Here is a 23710-nt window from a genome sequence, read left to right on the forward strand (position 1 = left end):
AGGATTCAAGGAAACTGAAGGGAAAATTTAAGGTGGTAAATGAGGAAGGAGGAGTGAGAGCTAGGAGAAGAGAGAAGTTTTAGAAGAGCCTGGGAGCCACTGAAGTTCGAAATTGCTATAGCCTGAATGTATTTGTTCCACCCAAATTTGTACATGGATATTCTAATCACCAAGGTGATGACATTAAGAGACAGAACTTGGGGGAGGTCAATAGATCATGAGTGTGATGCCCTCCTGAATGGGATAGGTGCTTATAAAAGAGGCGTGAGGTAGCTTTTTTGCCACTTCTTTCATGTGAGAATACAGCTCAAAAGTACTATCTGTGAGGAATGGTCCCTCACCAGACATTGAATCTTCCGGTAACTTCATTTTGGACTTTCCAATCTCCAGAACTATGAGAAATAAATTTCCTTGGTTTACAATATAATCAATGTTTAGTATTTTGTTAAAGCAGACTGAACAGGCTAGGATATATTATCCTTAATATAATCATTCCAACAAGAGAAAAAAAGAGCAGAACTGGTAGAGCGTATAGGCAGTGGGGGTTCAGCAACCATAAGAATCAAAGTAAGTATACCCTTACTATACTTCAATGGATTATCATTTGGAGCACTGGCTCAGGAGTCAGATCACCAATAAATCCCTTATCAATCAGTCAGGAGTGAAGACAAAGATTTCACCAATGAACATTTGGGATCCAGGCCAAGAGATCCAGAGGTCCAATGATTAATCTGATCCTATTCAAATCATGACTTCATAACTGTTAAAGAAAATTTATTCTGATACTTATTAAAAGAATAAGGAAGACTTCATTATTATTGCTTAACTTTAAAATACATTCATCATTATATTTCATATTTTGAAAGTTAAACATGCTCACTGCAAAAATATACGTACATGTAAAACATATAAAAGTAGAAATCACCCATTATTCAATTACCAGTACATGGTCACTGCTGACATTTTGACCTATTTATGTCCTTTTTAAGAATAACATAATATCACAGACATTTTTCATATATTAAGAACTTAAAGATGCCTTATAATAGTCCATCTTGTGGATAATACATGATTCCCACAAACATATCTTTAATGTTAAACATTTATGTTCTCTCTGGTGAAACACAACAGAATTTGCCGATGTATATGAACTGCTTTAAAGTTATTAGTATGTTCACCTATTTATTTCTTTTAAAAGATAACTTCAGCTTATATTTTAGATTCGGGGGAGCATATGTGCAAGTCTGTCAAATGGGAGCACTGCATGATGGTTAGGTTTGGGATATGGATGTTCCCATCATCCAGGCAATGAGCACAAAACCCAGTAGGCAGCCCCTCACCCCTTTCCTCCCTCCCCCTTCCAGCAGTCCCCAGTGTCTATTGCTCCCATGTTTATGTCTATGTGTACTCAGTGTTTAACTTCCACTTATAAGTGAGTACATGCTGTATTTGCTTTTCTGTTCCTGTGTTAAGTCACTTAGGCTAACAGCCTCCAGCTGCATTCATGTAACTGTAAAGGACATAATGTCATTATTTCTTATGGCTGCATAGTATTCCATGGTGTATATGTACCACATTTTCTGTATCCAGTTAGCCATTGGTGAGCACCTAGGTTGACTCCATGTCTTTGTTACTGTGAATAGTACTGCAATTAATGTGTGAGTGCGTGTGTCTTTTTGGTAGAATGAGTGGTTTTCTTTTGGACATATAACCAGTAATGGGATTGCTTGATCAAATTGTAGTTTTGTGTTAAGTTCTTTGAGAAATCTCCAAATTACTTTCCACAGTGGCTGAACTAATTTACATTTCCACCAACATTGTATAAGCATCCCCTTTCTCCACAGCTTTGCTGGCATATTATTTTTTGATCATTTATTAATATCCCTTCTGACTGGTAAGAGTTGGTATCTTGTGGTTTTGATTTGCATTTCTTTGATGACTGCTGCTGATGATGAGTACTTTTTTATATCTGGGTTGGCTACCTTTACATCCTCTTTTGATAAGTGTCTGTTCATGTTTTTTGCCCATTTTTAAAATGGGGTTGTTTATTTTACACTTCTTGATTTAAGTTCCTTATAGATTCTGTACATTAGACCTCTGTCAGATGCATAGTTTATGAATATATTCTCCCATTCTGTAGGTTGTTGATATACTCTGTTGATAGTTTTTGTAGCTGTGCAAAAGCTTTTTAGTTCAATTAGGTCCCACTTGTCAGTTTTTGTTTTTGTTGCAATTGCTTTTGAAGACTTAGCCATAAATTCTTTTCCAAGGCTGATGACGAGAAGCATATTTCCTAGGTTTTCTTCTAGGATTTTTATATTTTGAAGTCTTACACTTAAATATTTAATCCATCTTGAGTTACTTTTTGTTTATGGTGAAAGGCAGGTGTCTAGTTTCATTCTTCTGCATATGGCTAGCCATTTGTCCCAGCACCACTTATTGAACAGGGAGTCATTTCCCCATTTCTTATTTGTGTTGACTTTGGAGATAGTTATAGGTGTGCAGTTTTATTTATGGGCTTTCTATTTGGTTCCATTGGTCTACATGCCTGTTTTTGTACTAGTACCATGCTGTTTTGTTACTGTAGCCTTATAGTATGGTTTGAAATAGAGGAATGCGATGCCTCTGGTTTGTTCTTTTTGCTTAAGACTGCTTTGGCTATTTGGGCTGTTTTTGGTTACATATGAATTTTATAATAGTTTTTTTCTATTTCTGTGATAAATGACATTAGCAGTTTCATAGGAATAGCATTCAATCTCTGGATTGCTGTGGGAGAAATGGTCATTTTAATGATCCACAAGCATGGAATGTTTTTCCATCTCTACAAATTCTCGTAGAGAGTGTTCACCTCCTTGGTTAGATATATTTCTAGGTATTTTTTTGTAGCTATTTTAAATATGATTGCATTCATGATTTGCCTGTAAGCTTGAAAGCTACTGGTGTATAGAAATGCTACTGATTTTTGTACCTTGATTTTATATTCTGAAACTTTACTAAATAGTTTATTAGTTGTAAAAGACTTCTGTCAAAGTCTTTAGAGTTTTCTAAAGAATAGAGTCATATCCTTAGTGAAGTGAGATAATCTGACTTCCTCTTTTCCCATGTAATGCCTTTTATTTCTTTCTCTTGTCTGATGACTCTGGCTAAGACTTGCAGTTTTATGTTGAATAGGAGTCTTGAGAGTTGGCATCCTCATCTTCTTCCACTTCTTAAGGGAAATCCTTCCAGCTTTTTTTTCTGTTTGGTATGATGTTTGCTGTGGGTTTGTCATAGATGGCTCTTATTATTTTGAGGTATGTTCCTTCAGGGCATAGTTTGTTGAGGAGGAAGACTATTTAGCACTATTGCGATAGGCATCAAATCTATTGCAATTGGGTAGTGAAATCACCCTCAACTCTGAGTATAGCAAGGACAGTGGAAATATATAGTCAACCAGCAGAATTAGAGGGATCAAGAGAAAAATTACTCAGAGGAAACAGCAGGGTGGGGGAATTCTTTCTAAGAATACTTAACAGAATTCTTGCTGAAGATAGGCTGAGGGATAAGCCATCAAAGTTAAGTGATGATGATTTTGCTTATATATAAAGAGTGATTAGATATCAAGTGTGGGGAATTTTTGTTAAACTGACTTAGAAGAATTTTTGCTACAACTGGGCCATGCATGCTTAGCAAGGATGGGGGCTAAGGTTAAGGCCAAGTCAGGAGAAGGGCTCAGAGAAACTTGACTGAAGTTTGTTCAAAGAAAGAAGTTTTTGTTGTTGTTGTTATTGTTGTTGTCTTTTCAGCTTTAAAACTGTGACAAATGCCATAAAGCATGAACTGAAGTCAGTATAGCTGGGAATATATCTTAGCTTTACTTCTTATTTATCTTCCTGAACTTGGGCACAATATACAACTCTTAACACACCCTTCATCTGAAAGATTGTGATAAAAAGAGTTTCTACTTAATAACACTTTTGCTAGGATAAATGAGTTGATATACTCAAAGTTTTCAGTATAGAGTCCAGCACTTAATAAATGCTATACAATAAATAATATTGCTTAAAACAATTTCTTATTACTTTTTCTACTCCAGAGTAAATAGGCCTTTATCACACCTCTTAGCCTTGTTCAGTTTTTAATAGTACTACAGACATCCTCGGTCAACCTCCTTGCCTAATAATCTCAGGAACTTGACCTCCATACTTATTTTCCTCCATTTCAATTTGTTCCCTCACCAGATGTAATATGCATTGTACTTACTCTATTTACATTATTGTTCTGGCACTGCAGTTCATTCTCATTTGGGAACCTTCTATGTCACACACCATGTATATCCTTTTAAATGTTCTTCCTTCTTTTTCTCTATTTTCTAATCCTTGTACTTGTGCTAAAAGCTTCTCTTCTGCTTTCATTTGCCTATAAGACATTAAAGTGTACATATTCAGGAAACAATTGATTATATATTTTTGAAATTTTGAAACCAAATCTTCAATGAAGATACAGTTTTGTGAGATGGAAGTATATAATTGGTAACTGAAGCTATGGGGATACATAGAGTAAACATAGTGGAGAAATACGAATGCTAGAGTGAATGAAACTAATAAAAAATATAAAGCCTAAGAAATTGGAGTGATACAAGAAATTCATGGCAGTTTTTTTCAGCTATGTGCTTTTTTTTCATATGTGTCTTTATTTTCTATTTTTTTTTAAATCTTTTTACGTACATTTTTGGTGTACAACAATTTGGTATACACACCTATATAGTGTGATGGTTAATATTGAGTATCAACTTGATTGGCTTGAAGGATGCAAAGTATTATTCCTGGATGTGTCTGTGAGGGTGCTGGCAAAGGAGATTAACATTTGAGTCAGTGGACTAGGAGCGGCAGATCCACCCTCAATCTGAGAGGGTGCCATCTAATAAGCTGCCAGTGTGGCTAGGATAAAAGCAAGCAGAGGAATGTGGAAGGACTAGATTGGCTAAGTCTTCTGGCCTCTATCTTTCTCCTATGTTGGATGCTTCCTGCCCTTTAACATCAGACTCTACATTCTTCAGCTTTCGGACTCTTGGCCCTACACCAGTGGTTTGCCAGAGGCTCTCGGGCCATTGACCGCAGACTGAAAACTGCACTGTTGGCTTCCCTACCTTTGAGGTTTGGGGACTCAGATTGGCTTCATTGCTTCTCAGCTTGCAGACCACCTATTGTGGGACATGATCTTGTGATTGTGTGAGTCAATACTCTGTAGTAAACTCCCTTTTATACATACATTTATCCTATTAGTTCTGTACCTCTAGAGAACACTGAATAACATAGATTTTGGTACCAGGAGTGGAGTGCTGCTGCAAAAATACCCTAAAATGTGGAAGTGACTTTGGAACTGGGTAACAGGCAGAGGTTGGAACAGTTTGGAGGGCTCAGAGGGAGACAGAAAAATGCAGGAAAGTTTCAAACTTCCTAGAGACCTTGAGGGCTCAGAACACAGGAAGATGTGGGAAAGTTTGGAACTTCCTAGAGACTTGTCTAATGGCTTTAACCAAAATGCAGATAGTGGTATGGACAATAAAGTCCAGGTTGAGGTAGTCTCCAATGGAGATGAGGAACTTGTTGGGAACTGGAGTAAAGGTCACTTTTGCTATGCAAAGAGACTGGCTGCATTTTTCCCTTGCCCTAGAGATCTGTGGAACTTTGAACTTCAAAGAGATGATTTAGGGTATTTGGGGGAAGAAATTTCTAAGCAGCAAAGCATTCAAAAGGAAGCAGAGCATGAAAGCTTGGAAGATTTGCAGGCTGACAATACTATAGAAAAGAAAAATCCATTTTCTGGGGAGAAACTGAAGCCTGTTGCAGAAATTTGCATAAGTACCAAGGAGCCAAATGTTAATCACCAAGACAATGGGGAAAATGTCTCCAGAGATGTCAGAGACCTTCAGGGCAGCCCCTCCCATTACAGGCCATGAGGCAAAGGATGAAAACACTGTTTTCTTGGCCAGGCCCAGGGCCCCCTGCCTCATACTGCCTAGGGACTTGGTGGCCTGCATCTCAGCTGCTCCAGCCATGGCTAGAAGTGGCCAAGGTACAGCTCAGGCCACGGCTTCAGAGGGTGCAAGCACCAAGCCTTGACAGCTTTCATGTGTATTGAGCCTGCAGGTACACAGAAGTCAAGTATTGAGGTTTGGGAACCTCCACCTAGATTTCAGAGCATGTATGGAAATGCCTGGAAGTTTAGTCAGAAGTTAGCTGCAGGGGTGGGGCCCTCATGGAGAACCTCTGCTAGGGCAGTGACAAAGGAAAATGTGGGGTGGGACCCCCTACACAGAGTCCCAGTGGTTACTGCCTAATGGAGCTGTGAGAAGAGGGTCACCATCCTCCAGACCCCAGAATGGTAGCTCCAGTGACAGCTTGCACTGTGTACCTGCAAAAGCTGCAGACACTCAACACCAGCCTACAAAAACAGCCAGGAAGGGGGTTGTACCCTGCAAAGTCACAAAAGCATGGCTGGCCAAGACCATGGGAACCCACCTCTGGCACCAGTGTGACCTGGACGTGAGTCATGCAGTCAAAGGAGATCATTTTGGAGCTTTAAGATTTGAGTGCCTTGCTGGATTTCGGACTTGCATGGGGCTTGTAGCCCCTTCATTTTGGCCGATTTCTGCCATTTGGAATGGGTTTATTTACCCAATACCTGTATTCCCATTGCTTTTGATTTACAAGCTCATAGCCAGAAGGACTTGCCTTGATTCAGATGGGACTTTGCACTGTGGACTTCTGGGTTAATGCTGGAATCAGTTAAGATTTTGGGGGACTATTGGAAAGGCATGATTGGTTTTGAAATGTGAGGACATGAGATTTGGGAAGGACTAAGGGTGGAATAATATGGTTCGGCTCTGTGCCCCCACTCAAATCGCACCTTGAATTGTAATAATCCCTACTTGTTGTTGGAGGGTAATTGTGGTGGGAGGTGACTGAATCATGGGGGCAGGTTTTTCCTGTGCTATTGTCATCAAATTGAATAAGTCTCATGAGACCTGATGGTTTTATAAAGGGGAGTTCCCCTGCACACTCTCTTTGTTGCCTACCACCATGTAAGATGCACCTTTGCTCTTTCTTCATCTTCTGCCATGATTGTGAGGCTTCCCCAGCCATGTGGAGCTGAGTCCATTAAACCTCTTTCCTTTATAAATTACCTAGTCTTGAGTATGTTTTTATTAGCAGCCCAGTGGGAGCTAATTGAATGATTGGGCAGGTTTCTCCTATGCCATTCTGGTGACAGTGAATAAGTCTCAGCCAGGTGCAGTGGCTCACACCTGTAATCCCAGCACTTTGGGAGGCCAAGGCGGGTGGATCACGAGGTCAGGAGATCGAGACCATCCTTGCTAACATGATGAAACCCCGTCTCTACTAAAAATACAAAAAAAATTAGCCAGGCATGGTGGCGGGCGCTTGTAGTCCCAGCTACTCGGGAGGCTGAGGAAGGAGAATGGCGTGAATCCTGGAAGCAGAGCTTGCAGTGAGCCGAGATCGCGCCACTGCACTCCAGCCTGGGGACAGAGTGAGACTCCGTCTCAAAAAAAAAAGCCTCACAAATGTGATGGTTTTATAAAGGTGAGTTCCCCTGCACACATTCTCTTGCCTGCTGCCATGTAAGCTGTCCCTATGCACTTCCTTCATCTTTTCCACCACAACTGTGAGGACTCCCAAGCCATGTGGAACTGAGTCCATTTAACCTCTTTCCCCGATAAATTACTCAGTCTCAGGTATATCTTTATTAAGCAGCCTGAAAACGAACTAATACATATAGTGAAATGATAACTACATTCAAGCAAATTATTCTATCCATCACCTTTTATAATTACTTATTTCCCCTGAAGCAAGAGTGCCTAAAAATCTACTCTCCTAGTAAATTTTCAGTATTCAATACAATATTGTTAACTATAACCCTCATGATCTACTTTAGAGCTCTAGACCTATTCATTCTACATAGCTGCAAGTTCTCAACATTTGACCCACTTCACTTCCTTCTATTTATTTTCCCTGATTTTCCCAGTAATCACTGTTCTATTCTCTGTTTGCTATGTATAAGTGAAATCATGCAATATTTTTCTTTCTGTGTTTGGCTTATTTCTCTTAGCCTAATGTCCTCTGGGTTACCAACATGAATGTTGTGACAACATAAATGTTGTCACAAATGGCAGTATCTCCTTCATTTTTAAGGCTGACAAGTACATATATATATATATCATTCATATTAATATATTATTTTTTAATCCATTTATCTGTCAGTGGACACTTAGGTTGTTTTCATATCTTGAACGTTATGAGTAATGCTGCAATGAACATGGGAGTAAAGCTTGTTTTACTAGGTGCTATTTGTATTTCTTTTATATCTAGCAGAAGGATTGTTGAATCATAAAGTAGTTCTATTTTTAATTGTTGGAGGAACCTCCATAATGTTTTCCAGAATTGCTGTACCAATTTATATTACCATCAAGAATGCACAAGGGTTCCCTTTACTCCACAGCTTCACCGACAATGATGATCTCTTGTCTTTTTCATAATTGTCATCTTAACAGGTGTGAGGTGATATCACACTGTGGTTTTGATTTGCATTCCACTGCTAATTAGTGATGTTGAGCACCATCTTATATGTCTTCTTTGGAAAAATGTCTATTCAGGTTCTTTCCTCATTTCTTAATTAGGTTATGTTCTTTTTTCTGTGGAGTTGTGTGAATTCCTTATATATTTTGGATGTTAACACCTGATCAAATATATGGTTTGCAATTCTTTTTTTCCCAATCCTTAGATTCTCTCCACAATTCACTCTGTTGATTTTGTTTTGTTTTTGTTTTGTGTGTGTGTGTGTGTGTGTGTGTGCAGGAGCTTTTTAGTTTTATGTAGTCCCATTTGTTTATTTTTGCTTTTGTTGCCTGAGCTTTGGGTTTGCAGATATACACTCTCAAATGCTTCTGAGAAGTCAAGCAGTATGAAAGTGAAAAAAAATTGTTGTATCTACTAACAAAATGTCTATAGAAATTTTGACATCTATTATTGCCTGCCTTGATGGTGAAGTTCCTACTGAGAATGTGGAAGGTGTTGAAATTTAAGGTGTAGTTGAAGGAACAGGCCTAAGACAGAAGGAGGGGTATCTCATTTACTAAAACAAAAAAAAAGTAATAAAAATAGATGAGTCTACACTATAATTGGTTTCATGGCTTCTGTTTACACTGATGAGTGAAAGGGTGTTGAACAAAAAAAAATATGAGGAGAGTGGAGAAGGTTTAAACTTCCAGTTGACAAAATAAGATTATGATTAGGGTAAAATCCAATTGATAGCAGTGATGAACTAACACTTGAGGTTAATAGTAGTGACAAAGGATGAATAGTGAATCTAACCTTGATCATGAGCATTGTCTGACAGTAGTCATCAGTCCAATTGTTGGTCAAGAGAAGGTGAACAATTTCCTCCATTCCAGCATGAATTGTGCTAGGTTTCTATGTCAAAGGTTAATAAAAAATATAATTGTGGGCTGGGCACGGTGGCTCCAGCCTGTAATCCCAGCACTTTGGGAGGCCAAGGCAGGTGGATCAGGAGGTCAGGAGATCGAGACCATCCTGGCTAACACATATATGTATATATATGATTGTGGTATATTTGAGAAAAGGATCAATTAAATTTCTTAATTTTCCCATTTTTTTCTTCCAATTTCTTGCATTAAAATAATACTGTTCTCTCATATTTGTAATTTATATACAATTTCAATTATATATTGCAATGATTTTTTTTTCAGGATAAACTGTGTTCTAACTGCTGTTTTTGTTTAATAACCCTAAACCTAATGATATAAAAAACATTTAAAATGTACATGAATTCTGTAGGTTAAAATTTCAACCAGGAACTATAAAAGAAAAAAATGCTCTGGACACTTGTTACAAATAGCAAGGAAACTGTAGTCCCAGCTACTCCAGAGGCTGAAGCAGAAAGGTCACTTGAGGCCAGAGTTTGAAGCCAGTGTGGGCAACATAACAAGACCCCATTTCTAGAAAAAGAAAAAAAGATAAGGAAGACTTCATTCAAGACTCTTGCAATATGAATCAAGACTGTTTCAATAGAAGAAAGCAATTATATTCAACTTCACTGAAAGAAAAGGTGAGAGAATTTTAAAATGTTGGAATAAGCTAATGGAAAAATATTAGCAAAGACATTAGCAGATGACATTAGCAAAGAGATTGGTCAAAGTGACTAGGTCATCTATCTTTGCTTGAAGTTAGACTCCTAACCTCCCACAGAGATTCAAATTAGGGACAATATCTCCTTAAATGAATATACATTTCAAAGGGATGGTTCCTAAAACTTTGACGAACACATTCGTTGTAAAACTGGTGAGAAGTGGGAAGAAGCTTTACATCTCATAGAGGCGAGAAAAAGTTTATAATTGCAAGTTTTCATAAGTAAATGCTCTAAAAAAGAAAGGTCATGGATCTGTAGTCAGGAAGAAACCTGTCGAAGGTTAGTCAAGTTGAGGGGAATTTTAAGGCCTTCTTGTTCAGTACAGGGATGAGCTTAGTTGTTTTCCACAACTATGGGTTTCAGCTGGAAAGACATGAAGGTTAGAGGTGATTCTATGGCTGGGGAAAGGAATGACTTTTCTCATATAAATAAGGCTTGATGCTAAATGTCAGCTGGAACCTCTGCTGGGATGTCAGCTGAGACATCTACTCTCCATGAGGGCTAATTTTAGTTTGCTTGCAACACAGTGACTGTAGTCCAAGTGGGAGCATCCTTGGAAACAAAATAGATGTGTGTGGCATTAATATAACTCAAGAACAGTTGTGGAGTCACTTTCACCATGTTTCCAGGTTCAGGGAGATGATTATGTGAGTCGGAAGGCATCGTTGTGGCTATCTACGGAAAGCACACTCTGCCATGGTCAGAAATACTACTGGCCAAGTATAATATTTATTAGGAAAAATTAGATTTATATCTCTAATAAGATGGGATCATTGTATGTGTTGTTATCTTTTATTTAGAATCATAACAGAATGCCTATATAATAAATTAGTGGAGAAAGTTATTTTGAACTTACACTATTTTCAATAGGAATTTTGGAGTAGAATTCACTTATAATTTAGTTGAATTTAAAGAGGGAATAGCTTTACTCTTATTACTATCTTGTAATTGTCAATTACAATTACAGCCTAGACTGTACTGAAAGTCTTGGGAATATTTTTCTAAAAGAGCCATAAGACAAGGGTGTGTTCTGATTCTTAATTGCAAGTAATTAAAAAGGCTCATAATCCTTGTTTAACCAAAATCATTTTGAGCTTTCCCCTAGGGAAAAGGTGGTATTATTTATTTATGGTTATACTATAATTCATATATATGTATTTATATAATCTCCATACCAGACTGAGGAATCAGAATTAGTGTATAGAAAAACTAGTTACCATCCTGGAAACTAATAACTGAAATTCACTTTTTTTCTTGGAATATTTCTTGAGTTTCTACTTTTTGTCTGGCATTGGGATAGGCACTGTGGTAATTATTTGATGAGCAAGACATGGTACCTACTTGGAAAGCACATAGTGTCCATAAGTAAGCATGCAATAATTTTCATATATTAAAAATAAATATTTTACTCTAAGTTGTTTTTGAATAATGCAGAAAAAACACAATGTATTTTCCAAATTAGTTTCATATTTCTTTTGAGAAATAAAAATATGAATAAGTAGAACTTAATTATTTGATTTACAGAAATAATATGAATACAAATCTTCAGATATTCATTGATACTTGCTTTGAGGAAAGCAGAAGACTAGATGCTATATACATATGAGTATCCCTTAGTAAGCAGAAACCCCACTTCTCTTAGATGGTATGTATAATCCATATTGTAAAAGAGATAATCTATGAAAATATATATTGTTTTACACTTTATTTCCTTTTCAACTGCATAGGTTTTCTATATTATGCTGTTACATGGTAGGAAAATCTAAATTTCTGATCTGAGGAAACCCTAGTTTATGAGAAGCCATAAATTTCAGATAAACTGGGGTTTGCTGCTTTGAAGGTTACGTTGGTATACACCCAACAGATATAATAATTTTATGTATTTTGATACCTCTTTAAAATATTCTAAATGTAAAAGCAATAACAATTTTTATTTATTTTCAGAAATGTTGGTTCACTTGTTCTTAGAAATTGATGTATGAGTTTAAATTTATACAATTTAATTTAATTTAATTTTTTATTTTTCAAAAATTATTTATTTTTTGGATTTAGGGGTATAAGTCCAGTTGCGATACATGAATATATTGCATAGTGGTGAAATTTGGGCTTTTAGTGTACCCATCACCTGAATAGTGTGCATTGTGCCCAATAGGTAGGATGTTATCCCTTGCCTCCCTCCCTCCCACCCTCCCGCATTTTGGAGTCTCCAATGTCTATTACTCCACTCTGTATGTCTGTATGTACCCATTGTTTTGTTCACACTTCTAGTTGGGAACACACATGTTTAAAACTTTTTGTTTCTCAGTCATTTCACTAAAGATAATGGCTTCCAGTTCCATCTTTGTTGCTGTAAAAGACATAATTGTATTCTTTTTTATGACTGAGTAATAGTATATTGTATATAAAGTCAGTATTTTGATTAGCTTTTGATTCAGGTTAGATTTAGTCACAAATATTCCAATCTCCAATGCAATTATAACGTAAAGTGTGAATCACTGCACAGCATGAGTGACCTGAAAGCTTTACTATCGTCTTCCCCAGATTTTGTAGTGTCGTGGTGGAATGGATGTTTATAATTGCCTTTGATGAAAGTCAGTGGTTAACCAGTGCACATGTCAGAAGTTGTAATAGGAAGAACAACTAATAGAAACTTAAATATTTGGTAGATAATTATTATTTTTATTGTTGTTCAATTTGTAGCATTTGAAGTTTTGCTTGGTCTAGATAATTTAACAAGCCACTTGTTTTGTTAGTTTTGGCAAAAAACAGAGTTCAATTATAGTGTCTTAAAAGCTCAAAATAAGAAAATAATAAAAGCTTTACCTATGATTCAAATATACTTGAGTAGGAGCTTTCTCCAGAAAAATCTCAAAGATGTGGGAAGTCATGAAATAGTGACACATTAGGGAAGAAAATGGATCTTGGTAATATTTTAAGAACACAAATTATCTTCCATGTTATTTTGCAAAGTGTTCAGTTTTATTTATAGATTGAGTATGCACATTAGGCAGTCTGTCTTTATTATTCGGCAGGATGAAAACCTGCATAGGACTCACACAGTGTCTATAATGTAAAATAATGTCACTGACTTGTTATTTGAATTATTTTGACACATCACAAACAAGTTGAAAAGTCAGAATGATCTCAATTCTGAATAAATAATAATAAAAATGTCCATATATCAATGTAATTAAACATATGCATTTATATTTTTCTAGGTGTGCACCATATATATTACTATAACATTTTATATAGGTCCTGCAAAAATATTTATGTCAAGTTCTCTGTCTAGTGACATACAGATATAATATTACATTTGCTTATGACAAGTGAATTAGAGATGAAAGCTATGGAACATTTAAAAATAATATAGTCAAATTAAGTGATGAAAATAGTTTGGAAATAAATTAGCTTAATAATTGACTAGTTTTTCCCTTCCATTACATATACGTGTATAAATTGAATCACTAAGACAGAACTTCTGTACATAACCTAAATATTTACTGAACTAAAAGCAAATCATAGCTAAGTGAAATAAGCCAGTCACAGAAAGACAAATACTGTTAATTCCATTTACATAAGATATTTAGAATAGTCAAAATCATACGGAAAGAAAGTGGAATGGTGAGTACCAGAGTCCAGGGGAGGAGAGAATGAGAAGTTATTGATTCAAGGGTACAGTTTCCATTTTACATGATGAAGAGTTATGGAGATATATGGTGGTGGTGGGTGCACAACATTATAGATGTGTTTAATACCACCAAGCTGTACACTTAAAAATGGGTAAGATGGCAAATTTTGTTATATGTATTTTTCCACAATAAAAAAACATGGAAAAATATTTTTAAAGCCTCACAAACTAGAAAATCTTAAGTGCCAAAATAGCCATTTCAGGTGTGAATACAGAACAACCTTCTATACATGAAAATTAACTTTCTAATCTTACTGCCATGTTGTGTACACAACTTACACAACTTACTGCCATGTTGTGTAGGCCTAGTTTTAGTGATGAATTGATAGCTAAGTTATGTATTTTAAACCATAACAATGCCTTCTTTCAGTTCTTTCTCCTCTTTCTGCTCCCCACTAACCTCCTTTGCCTCTTCATCCTCCCCTTCTTGCTCATCCTTTCTCCTCATTTTTCTATTCATATTCCAAAAGTAAATATTAAAATTATGTCCATATTACAAGAAAAACTAATCATCTTAGCAATGGTCAAATCAGATGCAATTAAAATTTTAAATTTTGCTTAAACTTGCCTGAGAAATGGTGAATAAATACTTTATTTATCTCAGCATTGTATATTCAATATTAAGGAGCATTAAAAGACTTTAAAATGAAATTAATTTTATTTCAAGGTAAAGTAAAGCATGCTTATTCTGATGATTTCTTATCATGAATGGTTTTAAATAAACTAACCAATAAGCATTCAATTAACACTTTTTTCCCATCCAGAAATATTTCAAACTCTTTTCTATCCCCAAACAACAATATTGCATGATAAATTTTCAAATTTTAATCAAAAGTAAAAATATAAAAGTCAATATATCCCTACTATACAATGTTGGATTTTATATCATAGTGAGTCAGATAAGAGTTTGAGCTGTTGCCAACTTGTTAATTGGAAAACTAAGAGGAGAGAAAGCTCAGAGAGCTCAATTTAATACATTGCTTATTCAGTATATTGAGTAATAAATTAGTACTGGAAAGAATGAATACATTTCTCTGGTAGTTTATCATGCAGTAGTAACTTTAGTCTTACATGTAATATGCCTCTAAGTTCTATCCACATATATCACAGGTGGAATTAAAGTCTATTTAGTTTATGAAAGTGTTACCCTCAAAAATAAAAGCAAATCTGTATTCAGCTGAACTATCCAGAAAATGGATGCAAGACTTTCTGTTTTTGGATTTTGTAGAATCTTGTGCCATTTCCATATCAGAATATATTGGCAAACATGGAAGTGCTCTCTAATTTACAGCTGTATTCAAGAATATAAAAACATATTTTCAGAAAACTAAATTAGAATTTAAAATATAACGCACATATATGGACAATAAATTAATTATATAAGAAATAATCAGTAATTTTATATTTAAATCTTTGAATCTGTTTTCTTTAATTATTTCCACATTAATTATTTTATGTTACATTATGGGTTTCATGCATTAGGTAATTTATTTTATTTTTTGGGAGAGTGTTTCTGGTTGTCTCTGCTTTTAATACAATTGACCATTTATGCCTCAATGAAAATAAGTAAACATTATTTAATACATTTATGGACCTGAATTTTTGGGTGTGCAAATTTATTATTCAAAGTAAATTACCCCTCTACTTTATAGAATTATATGGGTAGAGAGTAAAGTAAGACCTCCATAAAATGTCTTATTTGTGGTACTGTTTTCTGCTATAAGAGCTTCCATTTTGTCAAAGGAGAGACTGAGGTCATCATCCTTTACACACTGGCTAACACCCTGGTAATGAACAATCATTCAAGACATCATTTTAGAGGCTGAGTTCAGTCTTCTGTAAGGAAAATGGTAACCTGTTTGGTTAATGTTATTATGACTTAATTAAAACAAGAAAACTGCACAGGTCTTCTCTTATGGTATATGTTTCTCAAGTTTTACTAATTAATCCTTCCCAGCGGGAAAAATGCTATTAACACAGAGTTGGGATGTTATGCTGAATGAATGTAAATGTTATAAATAATATTTGCTTGTTGAATTAAACACAAACCACAACATTAAAAAATGAATATATTAACATTTTCTTTTATATTTCTGGATATTCATATAAATAAAATATTTAATTGCTTTGCAAACATTAAAGCAGAAGTCAGAATTATCATATATCCTTTAAGATATCACCCTCTCCTAATGAACTGATTAATGAATTTTTCTTAACATTCTTCTAAAATGCTGAAAAATGCATATTAATCCATAAAAATATAATTCATTCATCATAACACTATTTTATTTAAAGCTGTAATACACTGATACGTTGAAATAAAGTTTATTTTTGAAATTAGTATTTAACACATATGTAAGAATATTAATTGCATCACACTTTTGGAATCATTGAAAATATATAAATTTGGGTACATGAAATAATATGATAAAATTAAAAAATCTTCTGATATCTATCAAGGCCCTAATTTATTATCCTGTTAACAATGATGTAAAACAGGGGTGTCTAATCTTTTGGCCTCCCTGGTCACAGTTGAAGAAGAATTGTCTTGGGTCACACATAAAATACATTAACACTAATGATAGCTGATGAGTTAAAAAAATTAATAAAAATAAAATAAACTGCAAAAAAATTTCATAATGTTTTAAGAAATTTTACAAGTTTGTGTTAGACGACATTCAAAGCCATCCTGGGCCACATTGGGTCACAGGTTGTAGAAGCTTGGTGTAAAAGAAAGAAATTTCATTAATTTAAAATACTTGCCCTTTGGATCTGACCTACTGCCTAGACTTCTCTAGCACTAAGTGTATTTTCAGTCACATTGAGGAAGATTTCTTCACCCCAGAACTATTGTTCACATTCTCTCATATAATAGCGGTTGCCTATTTTATGTTTGACTAAAAAGTGTTGGTAGGCCAGCCCTCCCCAATGTGTCTCCAATTTGCTTAGATGCTAATTTGGAAAGTTCTATTTTTTCTTTGAAAAAAAGGGAACAAAATAAATACATTATTTGTTGAGTTATTTGAGAACTAAAAAGTCACTCTTGTAAATGCCCTAGATAAACTATAGAGTCCAGAAAAGTGGGATTAATATTTCAGCCAAAGTTAGAAATCAGAGTTGGGTTTTGATTTTTAATGGCATGTAGCACAGAAGCACCCACAACTTCCCTGAAAAATACACATTCCTTATAGGGCTCTTGAGGAACATACAGGCAAGAAAGATAAAACTAATGGGAAACAAAGTACTGCTTTATTATCTTTGAGAAGCCATTATTTTTGTTGGAAGAATTGTGGGACTTTATAAAGCTGAGTTTGGCATGAGATTTAAGCCAAAAGCTTAAGTGGGGTCTTAACCACAAAAGCCACAGTCCACATTTAAAGTCAGCAGTAAAGACATCTTTTTAAATTTATTTCTCCTGCCCAGCTTTACTTTCTCCCTTTCTTGGTGTTTCAGGTCAATTGTACTAACGTTCCTAATTTTCCACTACTCCCTCCATCTATGCCCTTTGCATTATAAGTTTGCGGTGCCTCCATTAAGAGGCAAAGTCTATTACTTCATCCTTGAATCTGGGATGGCCTGGCCTGGTCAGTAGAATTCAGTAGATATGACAAGCAATTTCCTAACCTAGACCTGAAAGGCTTCTGTTTTTTTCACTCTCTGCTTTGAAGCCCTTCGTCTGCAGTGAGAACAAGTCTACATTCTTCTGCTGCAGAATGAGATAGAATGTGGAGCACAGCCAAGTCATAACAGCCAAGGCCATCTTATGTGATCCAGGTCCACTCAACCCACAACAGATAACTGCAGACATAAGAACAAGCACCGTTAAGATAGGTTGAATCCAACTATCAGTAGAATCACCCAGATGACTATAGACTTAACACAAATAATAAATGTTCATTGTTTTACACCAACCAGTTTTAGAATCTTTCATTATGCAGAAATAGCTAAATAATACAATTCAATGTTTGACTCCTCATTCCTTCGTACTTCTGTCTCATGTGATTTGCCTGTTTCTCTGCATGATCTTTAGTGAAATGGTGAAATAAAATATGGGCATGGTCAACCAGAATAGTCCAAACTCCAATCTGTTTCAGAAATTGACCAAAACTGGGTCAACATTTTACCAGAGACTTGCTACCACAGTTTGCATTTTTTTATTTTCTTTTTGAGACAGTCTCACTCTGTCACTCAGGCTGGAGTGCAGTGGCGTGATCTCAGCTCTCTGCAACCTCCGCCTCCCGGGTTCAAATGATTCTTGTGCCTCAGCCTTCCAAGCACCACGGTTTTTAGAAAAGTACGTATCGCTTTGAAGAGCTGATGAACCAAGCTGAGAATGTCAATATAAGAACCCGCAAAACATCATTGGGAGTTTAGTCTTTCTATACCTGAAACCAGCATTTTTGGTTATATGTCAATAAATTATTTTTTCAAAAAATTTAACTGAAGCAAGTTCGATTTGGGTTTCCTTTAAAACCAAACATTTCTAAGTAATACAGGGTTTTATAATCGTCTAGTCACAAGGGGGAAGGGATTTCAAAAGACTATGAGAGAGAGATACTGTGGTCAGCAAGTTGCGCAATATCAAGTAACAGAGAACATCAAAGAGAAAACAAACATGAACATGCATCTTTTAATACATAGTACCTCATTTCCAAATAAACATGCCTGAAAGCATTGTTTTGAATATATATTATTATATGGTAAATCCATTTTCCTTTCAGCAGGAGGTGGGATTATTAGTAGAATAAAAATAAATTCTGTTACAACAAATTTAGGCCAGGCATTGTGGCTCAGGCCTGAAATACCAGCGCTTTGGGAGGCTAAGGTAGGTGGATCACTTGAGGCCAGGAGTTTGAGACCAGCCTGGACAACATGGTGAAATCTTGTCTCTACTGAAAAATACAAAACATTAGCTGGGTCTGGTGACACATGCCTGTAATCTCAGCTATTTGAGAGGCTGAGGGGCGAGAATCCCTTGAACCCAGGAGACGGGGCTGCAGTGAGCCGAGATTGCACCACTGCACTTCAGGCTGGGTGAGAGAGTGAGGTAAGACTCTGTCTCAAAAAAAAAGAAAAGAAAAAAATTTTTAAAAAGACTACAGATATTACTTCCTACTACCTGCCTTAACATCTCCCACCCCTATTACTGGCGCTGAAGTTGAAATAATTAAATTACATAAATCTTTCATTGGCAAACACTGTAACCACTAAAAATTGAGCAATTCTCTCTTCAAAGCTGAAATCAAAGTATATCTCAGAATTTCATTTTCAACTATGGTACATTCTGGAATGGAATGAGAAGAAACATCAGACTGATAACTTTCTACATTGCTTACAATTATAAATATACTGTTCTGTTTTCCCATGTGCCTTTGTTTGAGTGTGTATGCATTCAGCAATAACATCTTATATTTAAAACTGCTAGATGAATCAAGCAACTTTGTCAATTGTCCCGTAACAGACTCACAATAAATACCTCTATTTAAATATTATTTGACAAAACTTGCCTATGTAAAGTAGTTTTAAAAATATGATGCTCGGGAGGCTGAGGCAGGAGAATGGTGTGAACCCTGGAGGCGGAGCTTGCAGTGAGCCGAGATCTCACCACTGCACTCCAACCTGGGTGACAGAGAGAGACTCCGTGTCAAAAAAAAAAACAAAAAACAAAACAAAAAAACCCCACAAATATATATATATATATATATATATATACACATATATGTATGTATATGATGCTCAACTCATGAACTCACAAGTAGAATATACTGTGCTTTATTTGAATTTGTGGGCAAAAAGATTGCATTGAAAGAAGTCAGGAAACAGGAAACACAGGGAAATGTTAACTTTCAAAGTGTTTTTGGTTATAATAGCTATTACAAACTCATGATTGTGACAGATGAGAAGTTTAGCATGAATAACAATATTAGAAAAACATGTTTTGGCCATGATATATCCGGTATATTCAGAAAGGAAACACACAAACTATTAAACTTAGTCATGGAGAAATAGGACATAAAGTTGACTCACCACTAGCAGTGATTGCATTAGTGTAAATCTGGAATCCCAGAAATTCAGTCAATATAAACAAATGCTAGAAAGTAAGCTGTTTGTCCAGAAATATTTTTTATTAACGAAGAGCAAAATACTGCATGCTCTGGAATTCATCCATGCTGAACATATTCTTTAAATAAATAAATCGTGTTGAGGATAGTTGGCCTGTAAACTTGTGTTGAAAATGTAGGAGTCTGAATCTGTCTTTATTTAGTACGCATTGCCTCTGCATGTCATGTACACAAAAAGTAGAAATCAGGAGTAAGGTAGAATTAATCAATGACTGTCATGAAATGAATTCAGTTTGGTCAACACTAACTGAAATATTCTTAAATAGTGGTTAATTTTACTTTATCTACCTCCCTTTAATGCCCACAATATTTAGCACCCACACATTCTTAGGAACAATTGTAAGGAATAAAATACATGAAAATGGATTAAATGAAGATGTATTAATTTTATACTTGTTAGTTTTTCATTTGGTCTTCCTCATTGTGAGTTTTTTCCCAGAATTTTTACTTTAGTTTGTAATGTCTACTTAAATAATGTCATTAAGAAGACAAAGAAGCTTGCCTTTCTTTTTTTTTTAAGCAATGGCTGATAGATTTAATTTGATAATGTTTTATTTCCCTTTAATTTATACTTTTTGTGTTACCTCCTGTTTCATAATGAATGAAAATGGCTGTCAATTTATATTAATGACAGTAAAGTTTTCTTCTTTTTTAACTTTTATTTTAAGTTCAGGGGTACACGTGTAGTTTTGTTACATAGGTAAACTTGTGTCACAGGGATTCATTATACAGATTATTTTATCACCCAATGATTACTCATAGTACCCATTTGTTATTTTCCCTGACCCTCTCCCTCCTCCCATCCTCCACCCTCTAATAGGCCCCAGTGTCTGTTGTTTCCCTCTATGTGTCCATGAGTTCTCGTCATTTAGCTCTCACTTATAAGTGAGAAGATGTGGTATTTGGTTTTCTGTTCCTGCATTAGTTTGCTAAGGATAATGGCCTCCATCTCCACCCACGTTTCTGCTGAGGACATGATCTTGTTCTTTTTTATGACTACATAGTATTATTCCATGGTGTGTATGTACCACATTTTCTTTGTCCAGTCTACAATTGATGGGCATTTAGGTTGACTCTATGTCTTCACTCTTGTGAATGGTGCTACAGTGAACATACACGTGTATGTGTCCTTATGATAGAACAATTTATATTTATAATTACGTTTCTTTGGGTATATCACAGTAATGGGATTGCAGGTTCAAATGGTAGTTCTGTTTTTAAGTCTCTAAGGAATCACCACATTGTTTTCCAAAATGGCTGGACTAATTTACACTCCCACCAACAGTGTGTAAGTGTTCACTTTTCTCCACAACCTTATCAGCACCTGTTATTTTTTGACTTTTTAATAATGGCCATTCTGACTGGTGTGCGATGGTATCTCATTGTGGCTTTGATTTGCATTTATCTAATGATCAGTGATCAGTGATGTTGAGCTTTTCTTCTTATAGTTGTTGGCTGGGTGTATGTTTTCTTTTGAAAAGTGTTCATGTCATTTGCCTACTTTCTAATGTGGTTGTATGTTTTTTTTCTTGTAAATTTGTTTAAGTTCCTAATACATGCTGGATATTAGATCTTCGTCAGATACATAGCTTGCAAAAAATTTTCTTCCATTCTGTAGGTTGTCTGTTGATCATATCTTTTGCTGTGTGGAAGCTCTGTAGTTGAATTAGATCCCATTTGTCAATATTTTCTTTTGTAGCAATTGCTTTTGGCATCTTCATCATGAAATATTTACCTATTTCTATGTTCCAGAATAGTATTGCCTAGGTTCTCTTCCAGTGTTTTTACAGTTTTGGGTTTTACATTTAAGTCTTTAATCCATCTTGAGTTGATTTTTGTATACGGTGTAAGAACAGTGTCAAGTTTTAATCTTCTGCATATGGCTAGCCAGTTATCCTAGCACCATTTATTGAACAGGGACCCTGTTCTCCATTGCTTGTTTGTGTTAGCTTTGTTAAATATCAGATAGTTGTAGGTGTGCAGCCTTATTTCTGGGCTCTCTGTTTCGCTCCATATGTCTACATTTCTGTGTCTGTTTTTGTATGAGTACCATGCTGTTTTGGTTGCTATAGCCCTGTAGTTGGCTAGCATGGTGCCTCCAGTTTTGTACTTTTTGCTTAGGGTTACCTTGCTCTTTTTTGATTCCATATGAATTTTAAATTCTTTTCTATTTCTGTGAAGAATCTCATTGACAGTTTGATAGGAATAACATTGAATCCATAAATTGCTTTGGGCAGTTTTGTCATTTTAACAATATTGATTCTTCCTATCCATAAGCATATTTTTCCATTTGTTTGTGTCATCTCTGATTTCTTTGAGCAGTGTTTTATAGGTCTTCTAGTAGAAATCTTTCACTTTCTTGGTTAGCTGTATTCTTAGGTTTTTTTTTGTGGCAAATGTGAATGGAATTGCATTTTTGATTTGGCTCTCTACCTGACTGTTGTTGGTGTATAGGAATGCTGGTAATTTTTGTACGTTGATTTTGTATCCTGAAACTTTGCTGAGTTGTCTATCAGCTTTAGGAGCTTTTGAGACGAGACTATGGGGTTTACTAAATATAGGATCATGTCTGCAAACAGGGATAGTTTGACTTCCTCTCTTGATATTTGGATGCCCTTTATTTATTTATGTTGCCTGATTGCTCTGGCTGGGACTTCCAATACTATGTTGAATAGGAGTGGTGAGAGGGGGCATCCTGTCTTGTGCCAATTTTCAAGGGGAATGTTTGGAGATGTTGCCCATTCAGTATGTTGGCTATGGGTTTGTCATAGATGGCTCTTAATATTTGAGATATGTTCTTTCAAAACATAGTTAATTGAAAGTTTATAACATGAAGGGGTGTTGAATTTTATAGAAAACCTTTTCTGTACCTACTGAGATAATCATAATATGGTTTTTGTCTTTAGTCTTGTTTATGTAATGAATCACATTTATTGATTTTCATGTAATGAACAAAACTTTCATTCCAGAGATAAAGCATATTTAATAGTGGTGGGTAAACTTTTTGATGTGCTGCTGAATTTGGTTTGCCAGTATTTTGTTGTAGATTTTTACATCAATGTTCATCAAAGATATTGGCCAGAAGTTTCCTTTTTTTTGTTGTGTCTCTGCCAGGTTTTGGTATCAAGATGATAGTAGCCTCATAGAACCAGTTACTCCTGAATTGTTTCAGTAGAAATGATACCAGCTCTTCTTTGTGTATCTGATAGAATTTGGCTGTGTATCTCTCTGGTCCTGGGCTTTGTTGTTGTTGTTAGGCTATTTATTACTGATTCAATTTTGGTGCTTATTATTGGTCAGTTCAGGGATTCACTTTCTGCTTAGTTCAGTCTTGGGAAAGTGTATGTGTCTGCAAATTTATCCATTTTTTTCCTAGAGTTTCTAGTTTGTGTGCACAGAGGTGTTCATAATATTATCTGATGGTTATGTATATTTCTGCAGGGTCAGTGGTAATATTCCCTTTGCTGTTTCTAATTGTGTTTATTTCAATCTTCTCTCTTTTCTTCCTTATTAATCTAGTTATCAGTCTATTTATTTTAGTAATTAAAAAAAACAATTCCTGGATTTGTCAATCTTTTGAATGATCTTTTGTGTCTTAATTTCTTTCCGTTCAGCTCTGCTTTTGGCTATTTCTTATCTCCTGCTAGCTTTGGGGTTGGTTTCCCCTTGGTTTTCTACATCTTTTAGT

At 35.5% G+C, this 23710-nt stretch overlaps 1 long non-coding RNA gene across 1 annotated transcript; it reads left to right on the plus strand.

Moving 5' to 3' along the window:
• The first annotated feature begins 368 nt into the window (after positions 1 to 368).
• Positions 369 to 11840, plus strand: LOC112133033 (uncharacterized). The gene is made up of 3 exons (XR_002914695.2): positions 369 to 567; positions 9858 to 10128; positions 11734 to 11840. It is a non-coding gene; the product is annotated as an uncharacterized LOC112133033 (long non-coding RNA).
• The last annotated feature ends 11870 nt before the right edge of the window (positions 11841 to 23710 follow it).

The sequence above is a fragment of the Pongo abelii genome, chromosome 3 (assembly GCF_028885655.2).
Source record: "Pongo abelii isolate AG06213 chromosome 3, NHGRI_mPonAbe1-v2.0_pri, whole genome shotgun sequence".
NCBI lineage: Eukaryota > Metazoa > Chordata > Mammalia > Primates > Hominidae > Pongo > Pongo abelii.